The following is a 23,402-nucleotide window of genomic DNA, read 5'->3' on the forward strand; positions in this document are numbered from 1 at the left end:
TCAGGCCCATATCCACTCCTGTCTGTAGGAAGTGGAGAAAACGACCCAGATGGAAATCTTCCGTAGGAGCATTCTTGGTTTCACACCAAGAGACATATTTCCGCCAGATACGGTGATAATGTTTTGCTGTCACCTCCTTCCTAGCCTTTATTAGAGTAGGTATGACCTCCTCCGGAATACCCTTCTCCGCTAGGATCCGGCGTTCAACCGCCATGCCGTCAAACGCAACCGCGGTAAGTCTTGGAACATGCAGGGTCCCTGCTGCAAGAGGTCCTCCCTTAGAGGAAGAGGCCAAGGATCTTCTGTGAGCATCTCCTGAAGACCTGAGTACCGGGCCCTTCGAGGCCAGTCTGGAACAATGAGTATTGTCTGTACTCTTTTTCGCCTTATGATCCTCAACACCTTTGTGATGAGAGGAAGAGGAGGAAACACGTAGACCGATTGGAACACCCATGAGGTTACCAGAGCGTCTACTGCTATTGCCTGAGGGTCCCGGGACCTGGCACAATACCTCAGAAGCTTCTTGTTGAGGCGTGACGCCATCATGTCTATTTGAGGAACTCCCCAAAGACCCGTTATCTCTGCAAAGACTTCTTGATGAAGTCCCCACTCTCCTGGATGGAGATCGTGTCTGCTGAGGAAGTCTGCTTCCCAGTTGTCCACCCCACGGAATGAAGACAGCTGACAGAGCGCTTACGTGATTTTCCGCCCAGCGAAGAATCCTGGTGGCTTCTGCCATCGCGACTCTGCTCCTTGTCCCGCCTTGGCGGTTCACATGAACCACATCAGCACCGGTAGGTTGCGAAGAAGACTCTCCGCTTGTCGAAGGCCGTTGTATATGGCCCTTAATTGCAACACGTTGATGTGCAGGCAGGACTCCTGGCTTGTCCATAGTCCTTGAAAATTTCTTCCTTGGGTGACTGCTCCCCATCCTCGGAGGCTCGCGTCCGTGGTTACCAGAACCCAGTCCTGAATGCCGAACCTGCGACCCTCTAGAAGGTGAGCACTTTGCAGCCACCATAGAAGAGACACCCTGGTCCTGGGGGACAGTGTTATTTTTTGATGTAATTGTCCAGAAGATCCCATTGAAATGTCCTCGCATGGAACCTGCCGAAGGGAATGGCCTCGTAGGCTGCTACCATTTTACCCAGAACTCAAGTGCATTGATGAACTGACACTCTTTTTGGCTTTAGCAGGTCTCTGACCATGTTCTGGATGTCCTGGGCCTTCGCCAACGGGAGAAAAACCTTCTTTTGTTCCGTGTCCAGTATCATACCTAGGAACGCTAGTCGAGTTGTTGGAACCAACTGTGACTTCGGTAGATTGAGAATCCAACCGTGTTCCTGGAGCACTCTCCGAAAGAGTGACACGTTTCTCAGTAATAGCTCTTTTTATCTCGCCTTTATCAGGAGTTCTTCCAAGTATGGGATAATTGTGACTCCTTGCTTGCGCAAGACCACCATCATTTCCGCCATTATCTTGGTGAAAATCCTCGGCGCCGTGGAAAGCCCAAACGGCAACGTCTGAAACTGGTAATGACAATCCTGTACAGCGAATCTCAGGTACTCCTGATGAGAGGGATATATGGGGACATGAAGGTAAGCATCCTTTATGTCCAGTAACACCATAAAATCCCCCCCTTCCAGGCTGGATATTACAGCTCGGAGCGATTCCATCTTGAATTTGAATCTTTTTAAGTACAGGTTTAGGGATTTTAGATTTAAAATGGGTCTGACCGAGCCATCCGGCTTCGGGACCACAAAGAGGGTCGAATAGTACCCTTTTCCCTGTTGGTTCAAGGGAACCCTGATAGTTACATGCTGTTGACACAGCGTTTGAATTGCAGCTAACACAACATCCCTCTCTGGGGTGGAAGCTGGTAAGGCCGACTTGAAAAATTGTCGTGGGGGCACCTCCTCGAATTCCAGTTTGTAGCCTTGGGAAACTATTTCCAACACCCAAGGATCCACGTCTGACCTGACCCAGACTTGGCTGAAGAGCCGAAGGCGTGCCCCCACTGGTGCGGGGGAGCCCCAGCGTCATGCAGTGGGTTATGTAAAACCCGGGAAGGACTTCTGTTCCTGGGCACCAGCCGAAGCAGGTGTTCACTTTCCTCTACCCTTACCTTTGACAAGGAGGAGCCCCGACCTCTTCTGGACTTTTGTGACCGAAAGGACTGCATCAGATATTGTGGAGTTTTCTTTTGCTGTTGGGGAATAAAAGGTAAAAATGTAGTTTACCCGCGGTAGCTGTGGAAACCAGGTCCGCGAGCCCATCCCCAAACAACACGTCCCCCTTATAGGGTAAAACCTCCATATGCTTTTTTGAATCCTCATCACCCGTCCATTGGCGGGTCCATAAGGAATTTCTCGCTGAAATAGCCATGGAATTGGCTCTGGAACCCAGCAACCCAATGTCCCTTTGAGCGTCTCTCATATACAAGACTGCGTCTTTAATATGGGCTAGAGTTAATAAAATAGTATCCCTGTCTAGGGTATCAAGGTCAGCCGACAGGGTATCTGTCCAAGCTGCAACTGCACTGCGCTACATACCCATGCCGACACAATTGCCGGTCTGAGTAAAGCACCAGTATGTGAATAAGTGGACTTTAATGTAGTCTCCTGCCTGCGGTCCGCAGGGTCCTTGAGGGCCGCTGTGTCTGGAGACGGCAGCGCCACTTTCTTGGACAGGCGTGTTAAAGCCTTGTCCACAGAGGGGATCCGGTCAAGATACCGCCGGACGGAATCCCGGCGGTCGAAATACCGACGCCGGAATCCCGACCGCCACAATCCCGACATATTCTCCCTCCGTGGGTGTCCACGACACCCATAGAGGGAGAATATAATAGTGTGCCGAGCGTAGCGAGGCACCGTGCCCGCAGCGTGGCGAGCGAAGCGAGCCCGCAAGGGGCTGCGTTCCGCTCGCCACCCCTGTTGGCATTGTGTGGTCGGGATTCCGGCGTCGGTATTTCGACCGCCGGGATTCCGACCAGCGGCATTTAGTACTGATCCCCCACAGAGGGAGAGGATTCCCAACGTACCCTGTCCTGTGTAGGGAAAGGGTATGCCATAATAATTATTTTGGGAATCTGCAGTTTCTTATCTGGAGTCTCCCAAGCTTTTTCAAATAACTCATTAAGTTCATGAGACGGGGGAAAGTTTATTATCTGTTTCTTTCCCTTAAACATGTGTACCCTCGTGTCGGGAACAGAGGGTACATCAGCGATATGCAACACATCTCTTATTGCAATAATCATACACTGAATAGTCTTTGTCACCCTAGGGTGCAATCTAGCTTCATCATAGTCGAAGGTGGAATCACAGTCCGTGTCAGTATCAGTGTCCACTATTTGTGACAAGGGACGCTTTTGAGACCCCGACGGGCCCTGTGAGACGGTCCAATCCGAGGATTGACCCCCTGATGCCTCCCTGGATTCAGCTTTATCTAGCCTCTTATGTAAAGATGTCACACTTGCATTCAACATATGCCACATGTCCATCCATTCCTGCGTCGGAACTACCGACGGGGACACACCACTTATCTGCTCCACCTCCTCCTTGGAGAAGCCTTCCGCTTCAGACATGCCGACACGCACGTACCGACACCCCACACACACAGGGATATACCTATAAGGGGACAAATCCCCAACCAGGCCCCTAGGAGAGACAGAGAGAGAGTATGCCAGCACACACCCAGCGCCAAACTGACACTGGAAATCCCAGACAGCGCTTCCCACTCACTGCTCCAATGTGCCCCCCTCCTCTTTTTTTCAGCCCTCTGACGGTGTTCAGCAGGGGATTGTCCGGGGAGCCAGTTCTCTGCAGCCTCTGTGGAGAAAATGGCGCTGGTTAGTGCTGAGGGATCAAACTCCGCCCCGACCAGCGGCGGGCTTCGGTCCCTCTACAATTTTAATAAAATGGCGGGGGATCGTCTATTTGCTGCCTCCGCAGCCTAATGAGACCCTTTATTGCCCAAACGAGGTTTATTGCTGCCCAGGGCGCCCCCCCCCCTGCACCCATCAGTGCCTTTTGTGTCTGTGTGTGGGAGCAATGGCGCGCAGCTTACCGCTGCACGCTTTACCTCATGAAGATCTGAAGGTTTCTGCCGCCTTTGAAGTCTTCTTGCTTCTCATACTCACCCGGCTTCTATCTTCCGGCTCTGTGAGGAGGACGGCGGCGCGGCTCCGGGACGAACCCCAGGGTGAGACCTGTGTTCCGACTCCCTCTGGAGCTAATGGTGTCCAGTAGCCTAAGAAGCAGAGCCTATCATTTAAGTAGGTCTGCTTCTCTCTCCTCAGTCCCACGATGCAGGGAGCCTGTTGCCAGCAGTGCTCCCTGAAAATAAAAAACCTAACAAAATTCTTTTTCACAGAAAACTCAGGAGAGCTCTCTGCAATGCACCCTATCTCCTCTGGGCACAGAATCTAACTGAGGTCTGGAGGAGGGGCATAGAGGGAGGAGCCAGTGCACACCATACTAGAAAGTTCTTTTAGGTGCCCATGTCTCCTGCGGAGCCCGTCTATACCCCATGGTCCTTACGGAGTCCCCAGCATCCTCTAGGACGTAAGAGAAAGTCTTTTAACAGACCTAATTTGCTTTTTGCACCAGCACGATCGAGAAATGCCCGAAGCTTTAAAGTTAAATCCACTTTTATGGACAACTAGAAAAAATTGGCATATCATATGTCCAGACCCGGCGCTACCCGCTCAGCGAAGGGATGCAGTGCAGGGAGGTGCTGGGATAGAGTGGCGTTCCCCCTGCTCTGCATCCCTTCCCTGCTGCGCCGTCCTATCCCCCCTGCTGCTGCTGCTGTGCCTGTCTGTCACTGTATGCTGTGACAGCGGCTGTGTGCAGTGCGGGTCCTGGAAAGGGGGCGGAGCTATGACAGTGGGAGGGGCGGAGCTACACGTGATAGAGGGGCGGAGCTACACAGGACCAGGCAGCTGAGCAGTAGGAGAGTAAGCATTGCAGTGACGGCCAGCCAGACTTGGTAAGTGGAGGGTGAGAGAGAAATGTGTGTGTGTGCGTGGTGGGGGGGTGTATGGTGTGTGTGCGTGCGTGCGTGCGTGCGTGCGTGCGTGTACTATATGGACGCTACTACTGGGGGGGCCATTACATGTAAGGTTGCTACTACTACTGGGGGGCATTATGTATAAGGATGCTACTATTACTGGGGGGGGAGGGGCATTATGTATAAGGACGCTACTATTACTGGGGTGGCATTACGTATAAGGACGCTACTATTACTGGGGGGGGGCATTATGTAAAAGGATGCTACTATTACTGGGGGGGCATTACGTATAAGGACGCTACTATTACTGGAGGGGGGGCATTATGTATAAGGATGCTACTATTACTGGGGGGGCATTGCGTATAAGGACGCTACTATTACTGGGGGGGCATTACGTATAAGGATGCTACTATTACTGGGGGGGCATTACGTATAAGGACGCTACTATTACTGGGGGGGCATTATGTATAAGGACGCTACTATTACTGGGGGGGCATTATGTATAAGGATGCTTCTACTACTGGGGGGGCATTACATGTAAGGACGCTACTATTACTGGGGGTGCACTACGTATAAGGACGCTACTACTGGGGGGCATTACATATGAGGATGCTACTATTACTGGGGGTGCACTATGTATAAGGACGCTACTATTACTGGGGGGGGCATTACGTATAAGGACGCTACTATTACTGGGGGGGCATTACGTATAAGGACGCTACTACTGGGGGGCATTACGTATAAGGACGCTACTATTACTGGGGGCATTACGTATAAGGACGCTACTACTACTGGGGGGGCATTACGTATAAGGACGCTACTATTACTGGGGGGGGCATTACGTATAAGGACGCTACTACTGGGGGGCATTACATATAAGGACGCTACTACTACAGGGGGGCATTATGAATAAGGACGCTACTACTACTGGGGGTGCATTACGTATAAGGACGCTACTAGTACTGAGGGGGCATTACGTATAAGGATGCTACTACTACTACTGGGGGCCGTTACATATAAGGACGCTACTACTACTGGGGGTGCACTACGTATAAGGACGCTACTACTACTGGGGGTGCATTACGTATAAGGACGCTACTACTACTGGGGGGGCATTACGTATAAGGACGCTACTACTACTGGGGGGGCATTACGTATAAGGACGCTACTACTACTGGGGGTGCATTACATATAAGGACGCTACGACTACTGGGGGTGCATTACGTATAAGGACGCTACTACTACTGGGGGGGCATTACGTATAAGGACGCTACTACTACTGGGGGTGCATTACGTATAAGGACGCTACTACTACTGGGGGGGCATTACGTATAAGGAGGCTACTACTACTGGGGGGGCATTATGTATAAGGACGCGTCTACTACTAGGGGTGCATTACATATAAGGATGCTACTACTACTGGGGGGCATTATGTATAAAGATGCTACTACTACTGGGGGGGCATTATGTATAATGATGCTACTACTACTGGGGGGGCATTATGTATAATGATGCTACTACTACTGGAGTGCATTACATATAAGGACGCTACTACTACGGGTGAGGCATTACGTAAAAGATGAATAAGATTGTGCTACATTGTGGCGTAATTTTAAATGGGGGTACTATTGTGTGGCCATGCCCCTTGTGAGACCACACCCCTTTTCCTGGCGCGCGCCAAAGGAATATGGGAGGGCGCAAACTTATAGTTTGCAGGGGGGCGCCGAACACCCTAGCACCGGCCCTGCATACGTCTCTCCGCAGGTTTAAATCCCTACTATTCTTTACACCTGCCCTTGATTGGGAATCCCAACTTTCTTGATGGCATGGCTGCTCACCCCTTTACTGTGTGGAGACTGGCGGAGATTACAAGCATTAGAAATACAACAAGGGTGAGGGCCGCGCTTAATTATTACTTAAGTGAGGTAGCTGCTGTGTAAGCTGATGAAAGGAATCCACACTACCTTTCAGTATATGGAAAATAGAAGTGTATGAATATATTACACTGCGCTTGCCATATAGCTATTGTGAATGGCGATAAACAGGTAAAATTAATAAAAACATACTTATAGCATATAAAAAATAGGGGGGAAACAGTTTTTAATAAAATCAAAACTTTTTTATTTATTTATTAATGATAAAAGTCAAAAGAATGATACTACCATTTAGAAGGCCTAATACCGGTATATCACAAAAAAACATAGAGAACATAAAATGACAATAGACAAACAAACAGAGAGGATATAAAGAAATACTTGTATGTAGAGGGTAGACACGCAGATCGCGTTTAACTCGTCCCTAATCATATAGTTGAGCTTTCTTAAATTGTTTAAATGAGATTATGGCATCGCATAAGTAAACTTCATCAAAGTCTCAATTTGGGTATATCTTCACTTTCCCAGGAATGTTAGGCTTGTTGTCAAGCTGTAGTGTGCTATTTCTTCAAGATTGATATTCAATTGGCACAGTTTGCAGTGATGAAGAATTGATATAAAGTAGTGATGAGCGGGTTCGGTTTTACTCGGTTTTACTCGGATTTACTCGGTTCTCAAAACGGCACCTTATTGGCTCACGGATGTCATGTGTTTTGGATAGCCAATAAGAAAAATCCGGATAAAACTGAACTGGCGTTAATTCTGGCGTTAAATCCGAACCAGCTCATCACTAAGTTTTACTCACATTATAGAAGCAGGTCCCCAAAATGTATGGATGTTTTCCTCGGAGAGCACATAAAAATCCAGTAGTCTGCCGGCAGACTGAAAACACTTGGCTCGGATCAGACTCACTAAGATCAAAGTTGCTACTCACTGGACAGAAACTGCAAAATGATGATCATCATTGCATCTTGCATGAACTGCATGTTTGAGATCTCCCCAGAGGAAAATTTGCACTCATCAGCCCGGAAGCTGCGCATGGGACGTACTTGGACGTTCCAACATGACAATGATCCAAAACACAAGACCAAGTCGACCTGTCATTGGCTACAGCAGAATAAAGTGAAGGTTCTGGAGTGGCCATCTCAGTCTCTTGACCTCCATATCATTGAGCCACTCTGGGGAGATCTCAAACGTGCAGTTCATGCAAGACAGCCCAAGAATTTACAGGAACTGGAGGCTTTTTGCCAAGAAGAATGGGCAGCTTTACCATCTGAGAAAATAAAGAGCCTCACCCACAACTACCACAAGACTTCAAGCTGTCATTGATGTTAAAGGGTGCAATACACGGTATTAAGAACTGGGGTATGTAAACTTTTGATCAGGGTAAATTTGGGTAGTTTCTGTTGTCATTATGATTTAAAAAGAGTAAACACAGTTGTTTGACAATAAATGGCTTCACCCAACCACTAACCATGAGTGAAAGAAAAGTTTGTGAGTTATCATTCATGTTCTCTGACAAATGGCCAGAAAATCACAAATTCTGTTAGGGTATGTAAACTTATGAGCACAACTGTATGTCCAAGTGGTTGACCCACTTTCCTAATCTGTTCATACCTACTCTTTAAAAAGCCTTGTTATTATTATATTCTCGAAAAGTGTTACCAGCCAGTATGTACCTTGAACTTTTTTTTAAATATTTACCATAATACTTACTTTTCCCACTCCGGCACTTTCAAATGGGATCCTCAGAGACTCATTCATGCCCGAAATGTCACCAGAATGACGCAGACACTTACCTCTGCCTTTGGGCTTGCCCAGTTATCCAGTATTTTTGGCACCTAGTCTGCAGATACGCGGAGACCAAATTAGTAATCTTTGTGCCCTTCACCCCTGAGTGGGCGATTTTAGGGGTCTTTGACCCAAACCAACGCATAACTCTGGAAAGTAAGAATGTGTTACTGGCCCTGAGTGCAGCTGGCAGGAAAACGATCCTTCAGGGATGGATTGACAGTGCACCCCCACCAGGGCCGTTGCTAGGGTGTTCGGCGCCCTCCTGCAAACTATCAATTTTGTGCCTTTCTACAAATACATATGTGACCGATCTCATCCTCAGAGCTGTAACTAGACATTTTGGTCCCCCCCCCTCCCCACCCTCAAGATCCATAAATATAGGGTCAGAAAAAATTTACATAAAATATAGGGGCGTAAAATAATTATGACGCACAGTGGTCAACATTATTCAAAATTACGCCACACAGCAGTACCACTTACCTACATTACGCCAGGTAGTGCCCCTTATATACATTACGTCAGATACAGCCCCCTTTTACATATTGCACCAGGTAGAGCCAGTCACACATTATTCCAGGTAGAGCACCCTTTTACACACAGCCAGGTAGAGTTCCCTTTTACACTTTGCGCCAGGTAGAGCACCCTTTTACACATGCCACTTCCCCCAGCAGCGGGAAGAGCCAAAAATATAGGGGCCGCAGAATAGTACCAATTCACATTACACTGCACTGTAGTGTTCGCTAGTCACATTACACTGCACAGTAGTGTTCGCTAGTCACATTACACCGCACAGTAGTGTTCACTAGTCACATTACACCTCATAGTAGTGTCCATTAGTCACATTACACTGCACAGTAGTGTCCGTTAGTCACATTACACTGCACAGTAGTGTTCGCTAGTCACATTACACTGCACAGTATTGTTCGCTAGTCACATTACACTGCACAGTAGTGTCCGTTAGTCACATTACACTGCACAGTAGTGTCCGTTAGTCATATTACACCGCACAGTAGTGTCCGTCGGTCACATTACACAGCACAGTAGTGTCCGTCAGTCACATTACCAAGCACAGTAGTGTCCGTCAGTCACATTACACTGCACAGTAGTGTCCGTCAGTCACATTACACCGCACAGTAGAGTCCGTCAGTCACATTACACAGCACAGTAGTGTCCGTCAGTCACATTACACCGCACAGTAGTGTCCGTCGGTCACATTACACAGCACAGTAGTGTCCGTCAGTCACATTGCCAAGCACAGTAGTGTCCGTTAGTCACATTACACAGCACAGTAGTGTCCGTCAGTCACATTACCAAGCACAGTAGTGTCCGTCAGTCACATTACCAAGCACAGTAGTGTCCGTCAGTCACATTACACTGCACAGTAGTGTCCGTCAGTCACATTACACCGCACAGTAGTGTCCGTCAGTCACATTACACCGCACAGTAGTGTCCGTCAGTCACATTACACTGCACAGTAGTGTCCGTCAGTCACATTACACAGCACACTAGTGTCCGTCAGTCACATTACACCGCACAGTAGTGTCCGTCAGTCCAATTACACAGCACAGTAGTATGCGTCAGTCACATAGTAGTGTCTGAAAAAAAAAAGTCTGCTGACAGCGCAGCCAGGGGTCAACCTTACATCAGATGCGTCGGCAATGTAATTGCGGATGCATCGGCAGGTGGCGCTACACATGCTGGGCAGCCTTGCTTTGTGCTGGGCGGCCCTGAGCATGTGCAGAGATGAACGCAGAGACGGCTGCGTATTCAATGATCTGCTTTCATCTCTGAATGACCCCCTATGCCAGGTACAGCCCTCGTTCCCTCCACACTGCGGCCCCGTTATCTGCAGGAGATCCCGGCTCGGGCGCTGCTCCTCCTCTCCCTTCTCCGCCGGTTTCTCGCAGGCTCCGTTACTCCAATGGCTCTTTAGGATGCTGTCAGTGACGAGGGGGAGGGAGCAGGTACTAATTACTTGGGCCTGGGACTGATGGAGGGGCCTGGAGGGGGCCCTGGTCCGCTACACTCCCACCTTACTGGGCAGCAGCAGCTCTCATCTTGGCAGCACAGCAAATGCTGCAGTGTGCTGTGCTGCAGTGGGGCAGAGAGGCTGCTGCTAATACTGATCCACTGTGTGTTCCTGTATGGGTGGGTGGGGGGAGTGTGATCACAGTGATTTACTGTATTGTCTTGTTCTATTGTAGGAGGTTTGTGCAAATACCTCCTTTCGGAGGCAGCGGCAGGGCATTTGGAAAAGTGGAATTTACCACATATGAAAATAGAATAAAGAATTCTTAGTAATACCATCAGCAGGTCAGCGCAAAACCTTATATTTGGGTGTGTTTCATTCACTAAATGTGTTAATTTTAAAACAATTTAATAAAAATTAACTCATTAAAAAACAATATTCTGTGCAATAATATTATGCCATATGCATTCATAAAAAGGATAGAGTTTACCCTGGATACTGGGTCAGGACATATAATGTGATGAATCTGTGGGATCCGTTCCAAGTATTGCCCTTGGATATTGTGAAAGTCCAGTAACAGTCCAAATTAAAGAGTCTCTCTGGGGGGAGGAGGGGGGGGGGGAGCCGCGCTGCAAGCTGCCAGCGCCGCTACCTGTCATCCAGTGTGACAGGCGCAGCGGCAGCTGGCAGCAGATGGATGCAGAGCAGGGAGAGGCTGAGCGCCTCTTCAGTTTGTCGCCTCCCTGCACTGCATCCCTTTGCTGAGCGGCTTGCGCCGGCCCTGACCCCCACAGATACCTCTATTTTTGGCGAAACTTAATTTCTTGTTTAAAATAGATTGGGTGGAAGCAATAGTAGTTAAGGAAAAACAGGTGGAACGCTTTTTCACATTGTGGCAGTCATACACAGATACCCTCCCCCTTACTACCAGGCATCAGATCCACCATAGCCTTAAAAAACACTACTTGGTATCTTACACAACTGGCAATACAAGACCCACCCATTTCGCTTAGTTAATAGAGGGAATTACTTTGGCGTCTCCCTTCCGGCCTGATATTAAGGTGTGACATGCCGATTGCCATGGGATCCGGACTGAAAGTCGACAGTAACTAGGTCGACAATGTCTAGGTCGACCACTATTGGCCGACAGTAACTAGGTCGACAGAGTGTCTAGGTCGACAGGGTCTTTAGGTCGACATGTTCTAGGTCGACAGGTCAAAAGGGCGACATGAGTTTTGCACAATTTTTTTCTTTTTTTTGAACCTTTTCATACTTAACGATCCACGTGGACTACGATTGGAACGGTAATCTGTGCCGAGCGAAACGGTAGCGGAGCGAAGGCACCATGCCCGAAGCATGGCGAGCGAAGCGAGCCATGGAGGGGACGCGGTGCACTAATTGGGGTTCCCGGTCACTCTACGAAGAAAACGACACCAAAATAACATTAAAAACTCATGTCGACCTTTTGACCTGTCGACCTAGAACATGTCGACCTAAAGACCATGTCGACCTAGACACCCTGTCGACCTAGTTACTGTCGACCAATAGTGGTCGACCTAGACATTGTCGGCCTAGTTACTGTCGACTTTCAATTAGAGATGAGCGGGTTCGGTTTCTCTGAATCCGAACCCGCCAGAACTTCATGTTTTTTTTCACGGGTCCGAGCGACTCGGATCTTCCCGCCTTGCTCGGTTAACCCGAGCGCGCCCGAACGTCATCATGACGCTGTCGGATTCTCGCGAGGCTCGGATTCTATCGCGAGACTCGGATTCTATATAAGGAGCCGCGCGTCGCCGCCATTTTCACACGTGCATTGAGATTGATAGGGAGAGGACGTGGCTGGCGTCCTCTCCATTTAGATTATAAGAGACTGAGAGAGATTTACTGGAGCTGACTAGGAGGAGTACTGTTACTGTAGAAGTGTAGAGACTGAGTGGAGAGAGTTTACTAGTGAGGACAGTGCAGTTTACTTTATAATCCGTTCTCTGCCTGAAAAAAGCGATACACAGCACACAGTGACTCAGTCACATACCATATCTGTGTGCACTGCTCAGGCTCAGCCCAGTGTGCTGCATCATCTATATATATTATATATCTGTCTGACTGCTCAGCTCACACAGCTTATAATTGTGGGGGAGACTGGGGAGCACTACTGCAGTGCCAGTTATAGGTTATAGCAGGAGCCATGAGTACATAATATATTATATAGTGAGTGACCACCAGACACACAGTGCAGTTTATTTAATATATCCGTTCTCTGCCTGAAAAAAGCGATACACACAGTGACTCAGTCAGTCACATACCATATCTGTGTGCACTGCTCAGGCTCAGGCCAGTGTGCTGCATCATCTATTATCTATATATAATATTATATATATCTGTCTGACTGCTCAGCTCACACAGCTTATAATTGTGGGGGAGACTGGGGAGCACTACTGCAGTGCCAGTTATAGGTTATAGCAGGAGCCAGGAGTACATAATATATTATATAGTGAGTGACCACCAGACACACAGTGCAGTTTATTTAATATATCCGTTCTCTGCCTGAAAAAAGCGATACACACAGTGACTCAGTCAGTCACATACCATATCTGTGTGCACTGCTCAGGCTCAGGCCAGTGTGCTGCATCATCTATTATCTATATATAATATTATATATATCTGTCTGACTGCTCAGCTGACACAGCTTATAATTGTGGGGGAGACTGGGGAGCACTACTGCAGTGCCAGTTATAGGTTATAGCAGGAGCCAGGAGTACATAATATATTATATAGTGAGTGACCACCAGACACACAGTGCAGTTTATTTAATATATCCGTTCTCTGCCTGAAAAAAGCGATACACACAGTGACTCAGTCAGTCACATACCATATCTGTGTGCACTGCTCAGGCTCAGGCCAGTGTGCTGCATCATCTATTATCTATATATAATATTATATATATCTGTCTGACTGCTCAGCTCACACAGCTTATAATTGTGGGGGAGACTGGGGAGCACTACTGCAGTGCCAGTTATAGGTTATAGCAGGAGCCAGGAGTACATAATATATTATATAGTGAGTGACCACCAGACACACAGTGCAGTTTATTTAATATATCCGTTCTCTGCCTGAAAAAAGCGATACACACAGTGACTCAGTCAGTCACATACCATATCTGTGTGCACTGCTCAGGCTCAGGCCAGTGTGCTGCATCATCTATTATCTATATATAATATTATATATATCTGTCTGACTGCTCAGCTCACACAGCTTATAATTGTGGGGGAGACTGGGGAGCACTACTGCAGTGCCAGTTATAGGTTATAGCAGGAGCCAGGAGTACATAATATATTATATAGTGAGTGACCACCAGACACACAGTGCAGTTTATTTAATATATCCGTTCTCTGCCTGAAAAAAGCGATACACACAGTGACTCAGTAAGTCACATACCATATCTGTGTGCACTGCTCAGGCTCAGGCCAGTGTGCTGCATCATCTATTATCTATATATAATATTATATATATCTGTCTGACTGCTCAGCTCACACAGCTTATAATTGTGGGGGAGACTGGGGAGCACTACTGCAGTGCCAGTTATAGGTTATAGCAGGAGCCAGGAGTACATAATATATTATATAGTGAGTGACCACCAGACACACAGTGCAGTTTATTTAATATATCCGTTCTCTGCCTGAAAAAAGCGATACACACAGTGACTCAGTCAGTCACATACCATATCTGTGTGCACTGCTCAGGCTCAGGCCAGTGTGCTGCATCATCTATTATCTATATATAATATTATATATATCTGTCTGACTTCTCAGCTCACACAGCTTATAATTGTGGGGGAGACTGGGGAGCACTACTGCAGTGCCAGTTATAGGTTATAGCAGGAGCCAGGAGTACATATTATATTAAAATTAAACAGTGCACACTTTTGCTGCAGGAGTGCCACTGCCAGTGTGACTGACCAGTGACCTGACCACACTGACCACCAGTATAGTTAGTAGTATACTTATATTGTGATTGCCTGAAAAAGTTAAACACTCGTCGTGTGACTTCACTTGTGTGTTTTTTTTTTTTTTATTCTATAAAAATAAAACTCATTCTGCTGACAGACAGTGTCCAGCAGGTCAATCATTATATAATATATAATATATACCTGTCCGGCTGCAGTAGTGATATATATATATTTTTTATATCATTTATCATCCAGTCGCAGCAGACACAGTACGGTAGTTCACGGCTGTGGCTACCTCTGTGTCTCTGCACTCGGCAGGCAGTCCGTCCATAATTGTAATACCACCTAACCGTGGATTTTTTTCATTCTTCTTTATACATACATAGTTACATAGACATCTTCTCTTTATCAACCAGTCTATATTAGCTGCAGACACAGTACAGTACGGTAGTTCACGGCTGTGGCTACCTCTGTGTCTGCACTCGGCAGGCAGTCCGTCCATAATTGTATACCACCTAACCGTGGTTTTTTTTCATTCTTCTTTATACATACATAGTTACATAGACATCTTCTCTTTATCAACCAGTCTATATTAGCTGCAGACACAGTACAGTACGGTAGTTCACGGCTGTGGCTACCTCTGTGTCTGCACTCGGCAGGCAGTCCGTCCATAATTGTATACCACCTAACCGTGGATTTTTTTCAGTCTTCTTTATACATACATAGTTACATAGACATCTTCTCTTTATCAACCAGTCTATATTAGCTGCAGACACAGTACAGTACGGTAGTTCACGGCTGTGGCTACCTCTGTGTCTGCAGTCGGCAGGCAGTCCATAATTGTATACTAGTATCCATCTCCATTGTTTACCTGAGGTGCCTTTTAGTTGTGCCTATTAAAATATGGAGAACAAAAATGTTGAGGTTCCAAAATTAGGGAAAGATCAAGATCCACTTCCACCTCGTGCTGAAGCTGCTGCCACTAGTCATGGCCGAGACGATGAAATGCCAGCAACGTCGTCTGCCAAGGCCGATGCCCAATGTCATAGTACAGAGCATGTCAAATCCAAAACACCAAATATCAGAAAAAAAAGGACTCCAAAACCTAAAATAAAATTGTCGGAGGAGAAGCGTAAACTTGCCAATATGCCATTTACCACACGGAGTGGCAAGGAACGGCTGAGGCCCTGGCCTATGTTCATGGCTAGTGGTTCAGCTTCACATGAGGATGGAAGCACTCAGCCTCTCGCTAGAAAAATGAAAAGACTCAAGCTGGCAAAAGCAGCACAGCAAAGAACTGTGCATTCTTCGAAATCCCAAATCCACAAGGAGAGTCCAATTGTGTCGGTTGCGATGCCTGACCTTCCCAACACTGGACGTGAAGAGCATGCGCCTTCCACCATTTGCACGCCCCCTGCAAGTGCTGGAAGGAGCACCCGCAGTCCAGTTCCTGATAGTCAGATTGAAGATGTCAGTGTTGAAGTACACCAGGATGAGGAGGATATGGGAGTTGCTGGCGCTGGGGAGGAAATTGACCAGGAGGATTCTGATGGTGAGGTGGTTTGTTTAAGTCAGGCACCCGGGGAGACACCTGTTGTCCGTGGGAGGAATATGGCCGTTGACATGCCAGGTGAAAATACCAAAAAAATCAGCTCTTCGGTGTGGAGGTATTTCACCAGAAATGCGGACAACAGGTGTCAAGCCGTGTGTTCCCTTTGTCAAGCTGTAATAAGTAGGGGTAAGGACGTTAACCACCTCGGAACATCCTCCCTTATACGTCACCTGCAGCGCATTCATAATAAGTCAGTGACAAGTTCAAAAACTTTGGGTGACAGCGGAAGCAGTCCACTGACCAGTAAATCCCTTCCTCTTGTAACCAAGCTCACGCAAACCACCCCACCAACTCCCTCAGTGTCAATTTCCTCCTTCCCCAGGAATGCCAATAGTCCTGCAGGCCATGTCACTGGCAATTCTGACGAGTCCTCTCCTGCCTGGGATTCCTCGGATGCATCCTTGCGTGTAACGCCTACTGCTGCTGGCGCTGCTGTTGTTGCCGCTGGGAGTCGATGGTCATCCCAGAGGGGAAGTCGTAAGCCCACTTGTACTACTTCCAGTAAGCAATTGACTGTTCAACAGTCCTTTGCGAGGAAGATGAAATATCACAGCAGTCATCCTACTGCAAAGCGGATAACTGAGGCCTTGACAACTATGTTGGTGTTAGACGTGCGTCCGGTATCCGCCGTTAGTTCACAGGGAACTAGACAATTTATTGAGGCAGTGTGCCCCCGTTACCAAATACCATCTAGGTTCCACTTCTCTAGGCAGGCGATACCGAGAATGTACACGGACGTCAGAAAAAGACTCACCAGTGTCCTAAAAAATGCAGTTGTACCCAATGTCCACTTAACCACGGACATGTGGACAAGTGGAGCAGGGCAGGGTCAGGACTATATGACTGTGACAGCCCACTGGGTAGATGTATGGACTCCCGCCGCAAGAACAGCAGCGGCGGCACCAGTAGCAGCATCTCGCAAACGCCAACTCTTTCCTAGGCAGGCTACGCTTTGTATCACCGCTTTCCAGAATACGCACACAGCTGAAAACCTCTTACGGCAACTGAGGAAGATCATCGCGGAATGGCTTACCCCAATTGGACTCTCCTGTGGATTTGTGGCATCGGACAACGCCAGCAATATTGTGTGTGCATTAAATATGGGCAAATTCCAGCACGTCCCATGTTTTGCACATACCTTGAATTTGGTGGTGCAGAATTTTTTAAAAAACGACAGGGGCGTGCAAGAGATGCTGTCGGTGGCCAGAAAAATTGCGGGACACTTTCGGCGTACAGGCACCACGTACAGAAGACTGGAGCACCACCAAAAACTACTGAACCTGCCCTGCCATCATCTGAAGCAAGAAGTGGTAACGAGGTGGAATTCAACCCTCTATATGCTTCAGAGGTTGGAGGAGCAGCAAAAGGCCATTCAAACCTATACAATTGAGCACGATATAGGAGGTGGAATGCACCTGTCTCAAGTGCAGTGGAGAATGATTTCAACGTTGTGCAAGGTTCTGATGCCCTTTGAACTTGCCACACGTGAAGTCAGTTCAGACACTGCCAGCCTGAGTCAGGTCATTCCCCTCATCAGGCTTTTGCAGAAGAAGCTGGAGGCATTGAAGAAGGAGCTAAAAGGGAGCGATTCCGCTAGGCATGTGGGACTTGTGGATGCAGCCCTTAATTCGCTTAACAAGGATTCACGGGTGGTCAATCTGTTGAAATCAGAGCACTACATTTTGGCCACCGTGCTCGATCCTAGATTTAAAGCCTACCTTGGATCTCTCTTTCCGGCAGACACAAGTCTGCTGGGGTGCAAAGACCTGCTGGTGACAAAATTGTCAAGTCAAGCGGAACGCGACCTGTCAACATCTCCTCCTTCACATTCTCCCGCAACTGGGGGTGCGAGGAAAAGGCTCAGAATTCCGAGCCCACCCGCTGGCGGTGATGCAGGGCAGTCTGGAGCGACTGCTGATGCTGACATCTGGTCCGGACTGAAGGACCTGACAACGATTACGGACATGTCATCTACTGTCACTGCATATGATTCTCTCAACATTGATAGAATGGTGGAGGATTATATGAGTGACCGCATCCAAGTAGGCACGTCACACAGTCCGTACTTATACTGGCAGGAAAAAGAGGCAATTTGGAGGCCCTTGCACAAACTGGCTTTATTCTACCTAAGTTGCCCTCCCACAAGTGTGTACTCCGAAAGAGTGTTTAGTGCCGCCGCTCACCTTGTCAGCAATCGGCGTACGAGGTTACATCCAGAAAATGTGGAGAAGATGATGTTCATTAAAATTAATTATAATCAATTCCTCCGCGGAGACATTGACCAGCAGCAATTGCCTCCACAAAGTACACAGGGAGCTGAGATGGTGGATTCCAGTGGGGATGAATTGATAATCTGTGAGGAGGGGGATGTACACGGTGATATATCGGAGGGTGAAGATGAGGTGGACATCTTGCCTCTGTAGAGCCAGTTTGTGCAAGGAGAGATTAATTGCTTCTTTTTTGGGGGGGGTCCAAACCAACCCGTCATATCAGTCACAGTCGTGTGGCAGACCCTGTCACTGAAATGATGGGTTGGTTAAAGTGTGCATGTCCTGTTTTGTTTATACAACATAAGGGTGGGTGGGAGGGCCCAAGGACAATTCCATCTTGCACCTCTTTTTTCTTTTCTTTTTCTTTGCATCATGTGCTGATTGGGGAGGGTTTTTTGGAAGGGACATCCTGCGTGACACTGCAGTGCCACTCCTAGATGGGCCCGGTGTTTGTGTCGGCCACTAGGGTCGCTAATCTTACTCACACAGTCAGCTACCTCATTGCGCCTCTTTTTTTCTTTGCGTCATGTGCTGTTTGGGGAGGGTTTTTTGGAAGGGACATCCTGCGTGACACTGCAGTGCCACTCCTAGATGGGCCTGGTGTTTGTGTCGGCCACTAGGGTCGCTAATCTTACTCACACAGCTACCTCATTGCGCCTCTTTTTTTCTTTGCGTCATGTGCTGTTTGGGGAGGGTTTTTTGGAAGGGCCATCCTGCGTGACACTGCAGTGCCACTCCTAGATGGGCCCGGTGTTTGTGTCGGCCACTAGGGTCGCTAATCTTACTCACACAGCTACCTCATTGCGCCTCTTTTTTTCTTTGCGTCATGTGCTGTTTGGGGAGGGTTTTTTGGAAGGGACATCCTGCGTGACACTGCAGTGCCACTCCTAGATGGGCCCGGTGTTTGTGTCGGCCACTAGGGTCGCTTATCTTACTCACACAGCGACCTCGGTGCAAATTTTAGGACTAAAAATAATATTGTGAGGTGTGAGGTATTCAGAATAGACTGAAAATGAGTGTAAATTATGGTTTTTGAGGTTAATAATACTTTGGGATCAAAATGACCCCCAAATTCTATGATTTAAGCTGTTTTTTAGTGTTTTTTGAAAAAAACACCCGAATCCGACAAAAAAAATTCGGTGAGGTTTTGCCAAAACGCGTTCGAACCCAAAACACGGCCGCGGAACCGAACCCAAAACCAAAACACAAAACCCGAAAAATTTCAGGCGCTCATCTCTACTTTCAATACCACACCCGATTGCCATAATCCTTTTTTTTTGTTTTGTTATATGCCAATGTGTAATTTGGATATACTAATGGTTCTATTCTTGGTTACCACTGTTTGATTGTAATAATTACACTGCATGTCCCTTCGCAAATGCTCTATACCAGGACTTTGTTGCAATGTACACATTTCCAATATGTATTCGATTCATGATGTATAAAGAAAAATCTTTTTTTTAAAAAGTCATTTAACTCTGGGACATCCTGTTGAATGACAGGCACATCAGCACTTAAAGTTATTAAGTCAGGATTTATGCTGACCGGCAAATTTAGGGGCGGTTTGACATTACTAATCACTAAATAAAACTGCAACGGGAAATTTGTGCCACGCCCATGGTCTTGATTCGCTGACCACCGTCAGCAGATTCAATGTGCGAGTACAGTCAGTAGGTGTTTTGAGGTTTGAGCACTAGTTCACGTGCCATGATGTTATACTAGGCGTCAGTGTTCATTTTAATTTTGATGCCATTATTTTAATCTATTATGGTGGTAAAATGTTGCACTTTTTGGCCTGATGCCAATACTCTCGCTGTGTCTCGCTGTCTGGGGTGTGGAGTATCTTAAGTGCAGGGGCCCTTTAAGAGAGGAGGAGGCCCGTGTTCAGCCTCCTCCGTTCGGGCCCCCTCCTCTCTGCCAGGAGCGCTGTAGATTCTGAGCACTAGAGGGCTCAGACTCTACTGCGCATGCGCAGATCTCCTGGAAAATTATGCAGTGGCCATTATCCCTGAGATTTCTCTATTGCGCATGCGCAAAACTCTGTGAAAATGGCCGCTGAGCCATTTTCACAGAGTTTTAACAGCCCTGTGGATGCGCTGGGCTCCGGAGGGGTGAGTATTTTAAAAATGGATGCAGTGTGTGTGGTGGGGGCCCCCTCTGGACTTAGGGGCCCCGTGTACACCGCACACACTGCACCCATTATAGAAACGCCAGTGCTTACGTGTTATCTCGGTGCAGTGGGCTGCTGTAGCGTACACTGCAACATTTATTGAAAGCAGGACATTGTGGCATTCCTAGGAATGGCGAGTGCCGCAATTCACACAACGTGTATGTTGCTGCGCATCTTGTTACTGGAGTTGACATACATCAGACTGAACTCCATTGTACTTTAATTGGACTGCTCACACAAAAGGCATATGTGTATAGCAGTGTGCACTGTTAATTCCTTCTCTCGTAGTAAGTGTACACGAGTAACATCATTATAAGTTACACACACAATCCTATATGTGCCATTCCATCTTGCATACCTCCCAGCTGGAGACCGGGTCCGTGGCCTATTAGGAAGGGGGCTTGGCCTTGTTGGAAACGCCGTGCTCATGATTGATGCCCCCGATTTTAGTCATTTTGGGGGCCAGCACTCAGGGATCTGCTGCCCATGTCCTCCCCAGTCCCTCTCTCCACAGAATAGATAATGTACGCATGCAGAGAAGGCCTCCCAACCTCCCCTGCACCGTAGGACATTGCGGGGTGCAGGTGGGATGACGGGACAGTGTCTGAAAAACAGGAATGTCCCACCAACACTGGCATAGTTGGGAGGTTTCTTGAACTTGAGCCATGCCTAACAATAGTGTCATGGGACACCTGTGGATCTATGCGTCGGAGACCTTGGGTCATCACAGCCAGGCTTCAGACATCATGGAAAGTAGTCTGTGTGGAAATCACCACATGACTCTGGAGAACTGCAGAAGTATGACTTTATTACTGTACCTGCAAGTCATACTGAACAAAGGCTGCAGCAGCACGTCATGTAATAAGTAATAACACAATCTTCCTGTGCAAAATACAATTACTGTATGACAATTGGACTGCAGGGACACAACCCACATACAGCATACATCCACACTTACCTTCATGTACAAGCCCTGTTTATGTATTAATGATGAGAGTAAGGGGAAATTAAGGTTCTCATAATTACAAATGTCACTCTATATTACAGCAGTAACTGGGTGCTACAGGCACCTCTCACTGCCACGGCTGATCGGCACTAGACAAGGGGCAGCCTAGCACTTTTCAGTGCTATCTATGCCACGCGAGTGTGGACATTCCCCTCAGTGACACAGAAACACCCCTTATGCAGTATAACCACTAGAGATGAGCGGGTTCGGTTCCTCGGAATCCGAACCCGCCCGAACTTCATTTTTTTTTACACGGGGCCGAGCGACTCGGATCTTCCCGCCTTGCTCGGTTAACCCGAGCGCGCCCGAACGTCATCATCCCACTGTCGGATTCTCGCGAGGCTCGGATTCTATCGCGAGACTCGGATTCTATATAAGGAGCCGCGCGTCGCCGCCATTTTCACACGTGCATTGAGATTCATAGGGAGAGGACGTGGCTGGCGTCCTCTCCGTTTATAGAGAAGAGAGTGAGACTAGAGTAGAGAGAGACACAGTAGTAATTTTGGGGAGCATTAGGAGGAGTACTACTACTTGCTGAAGTGATAGATAGATAGTGTGACTGTATATAATGTATATCTGACTTGTGGGGGAGACACTGACAGTGGGGAGCAGTTAGAGTCTGAGAGCAGGACTCAGGAGTACATATAACGTACAGTGCACACTTTTGCTGCCAGAGTGCCACACTGCCATTGTGACCACACTGACCACCAGTATAATATATATTGTGATTGTCTGCTTAGGAGTACTACTTGCAAGTTGCTGATAGTGTGACCAGTGACCTGACCACCAGTTTAATAATCACCACCAGTTTAATATATATATATATATATATAATTGTATATAATATATATATAATATTGTATACCACCTACCCGTTTTTTTTTTTTCTTTCTTCTTCTTTATACATACTACTATAGTAGCTTACTGTAGCAGTCTGCGGTGCTGCTGAGCTGACAGTGTCCAGCAGGTCCGTCATCAGTCATTACATAATAAATATATATACCTGTCCGGCTGCAGTACTAGTGATATTATATATATATATATTGATTTCATCTAATTATCATCCAGTCTATATTAGCAGCAGACACAGTACGGTAGTCCACGGCTGTAGCTACCTCTGTGTCGGCAGTCGCTCGTCCATCCATAATTGTATACCACCTACCCGTGTTTTTTTTTTTTCTTTCTTCTTTATACATACTACTATAGTAGCTTACTGTAGCAGTCTGCGGTGCTGCTGAGCTGACAGTGTCCAGCAGGTCCGTCATCAGTCATTACATAATAAATATATCTACCTGTCCGGCTGCAGTACTAGTGTGATATTATATATATATATATATATTGATTTCATCTCATTATCATCCAGTCTATATTAGCAGCAGACACAGTACGGTAGTCCACGGCTGTAGCTACCTCTGTGTCGGCAGTCGCTCCTCCATCCATAATTGTATACCACCTACCCGTGGTTTTTTTTTTCTTTCTTCTTTATACATACTACTATAGTAGCTTACTGTAGCAGTCTGCGGTGCTGCTGAGCTGACAGTGTCCAGCAGGTCCGTCATCAGTCATTACATAATAAATATATCTACCTGTCCGGCTGCAGTACTAGTGTGATATTATATATATATATATATATTGATTTCATCTCATTATCATCCAGTCTATATTAGCAGCAGACACAGTACGGTAGTCCACGGCTGTAGCTACCTCTGTGTCGGCAGTCGCTCGTCCATCCATAATTGTATACCACCTAC

This window comes from Pseudophryne corroboree, chromosome 5 (assembly GCF_028390025.1).
Source record: "Pseudophryne corroboree isolate aPseCor3 chromosome 5, aPseCor3.hap2, whole genome shotgun sequence".
Lineage (NCBI taxonomy): Eukaryota > Metazoa > Chordata > Amphibia > Anura > Myobatrachidae > Pseudophryne > Pseudophryne corroboree.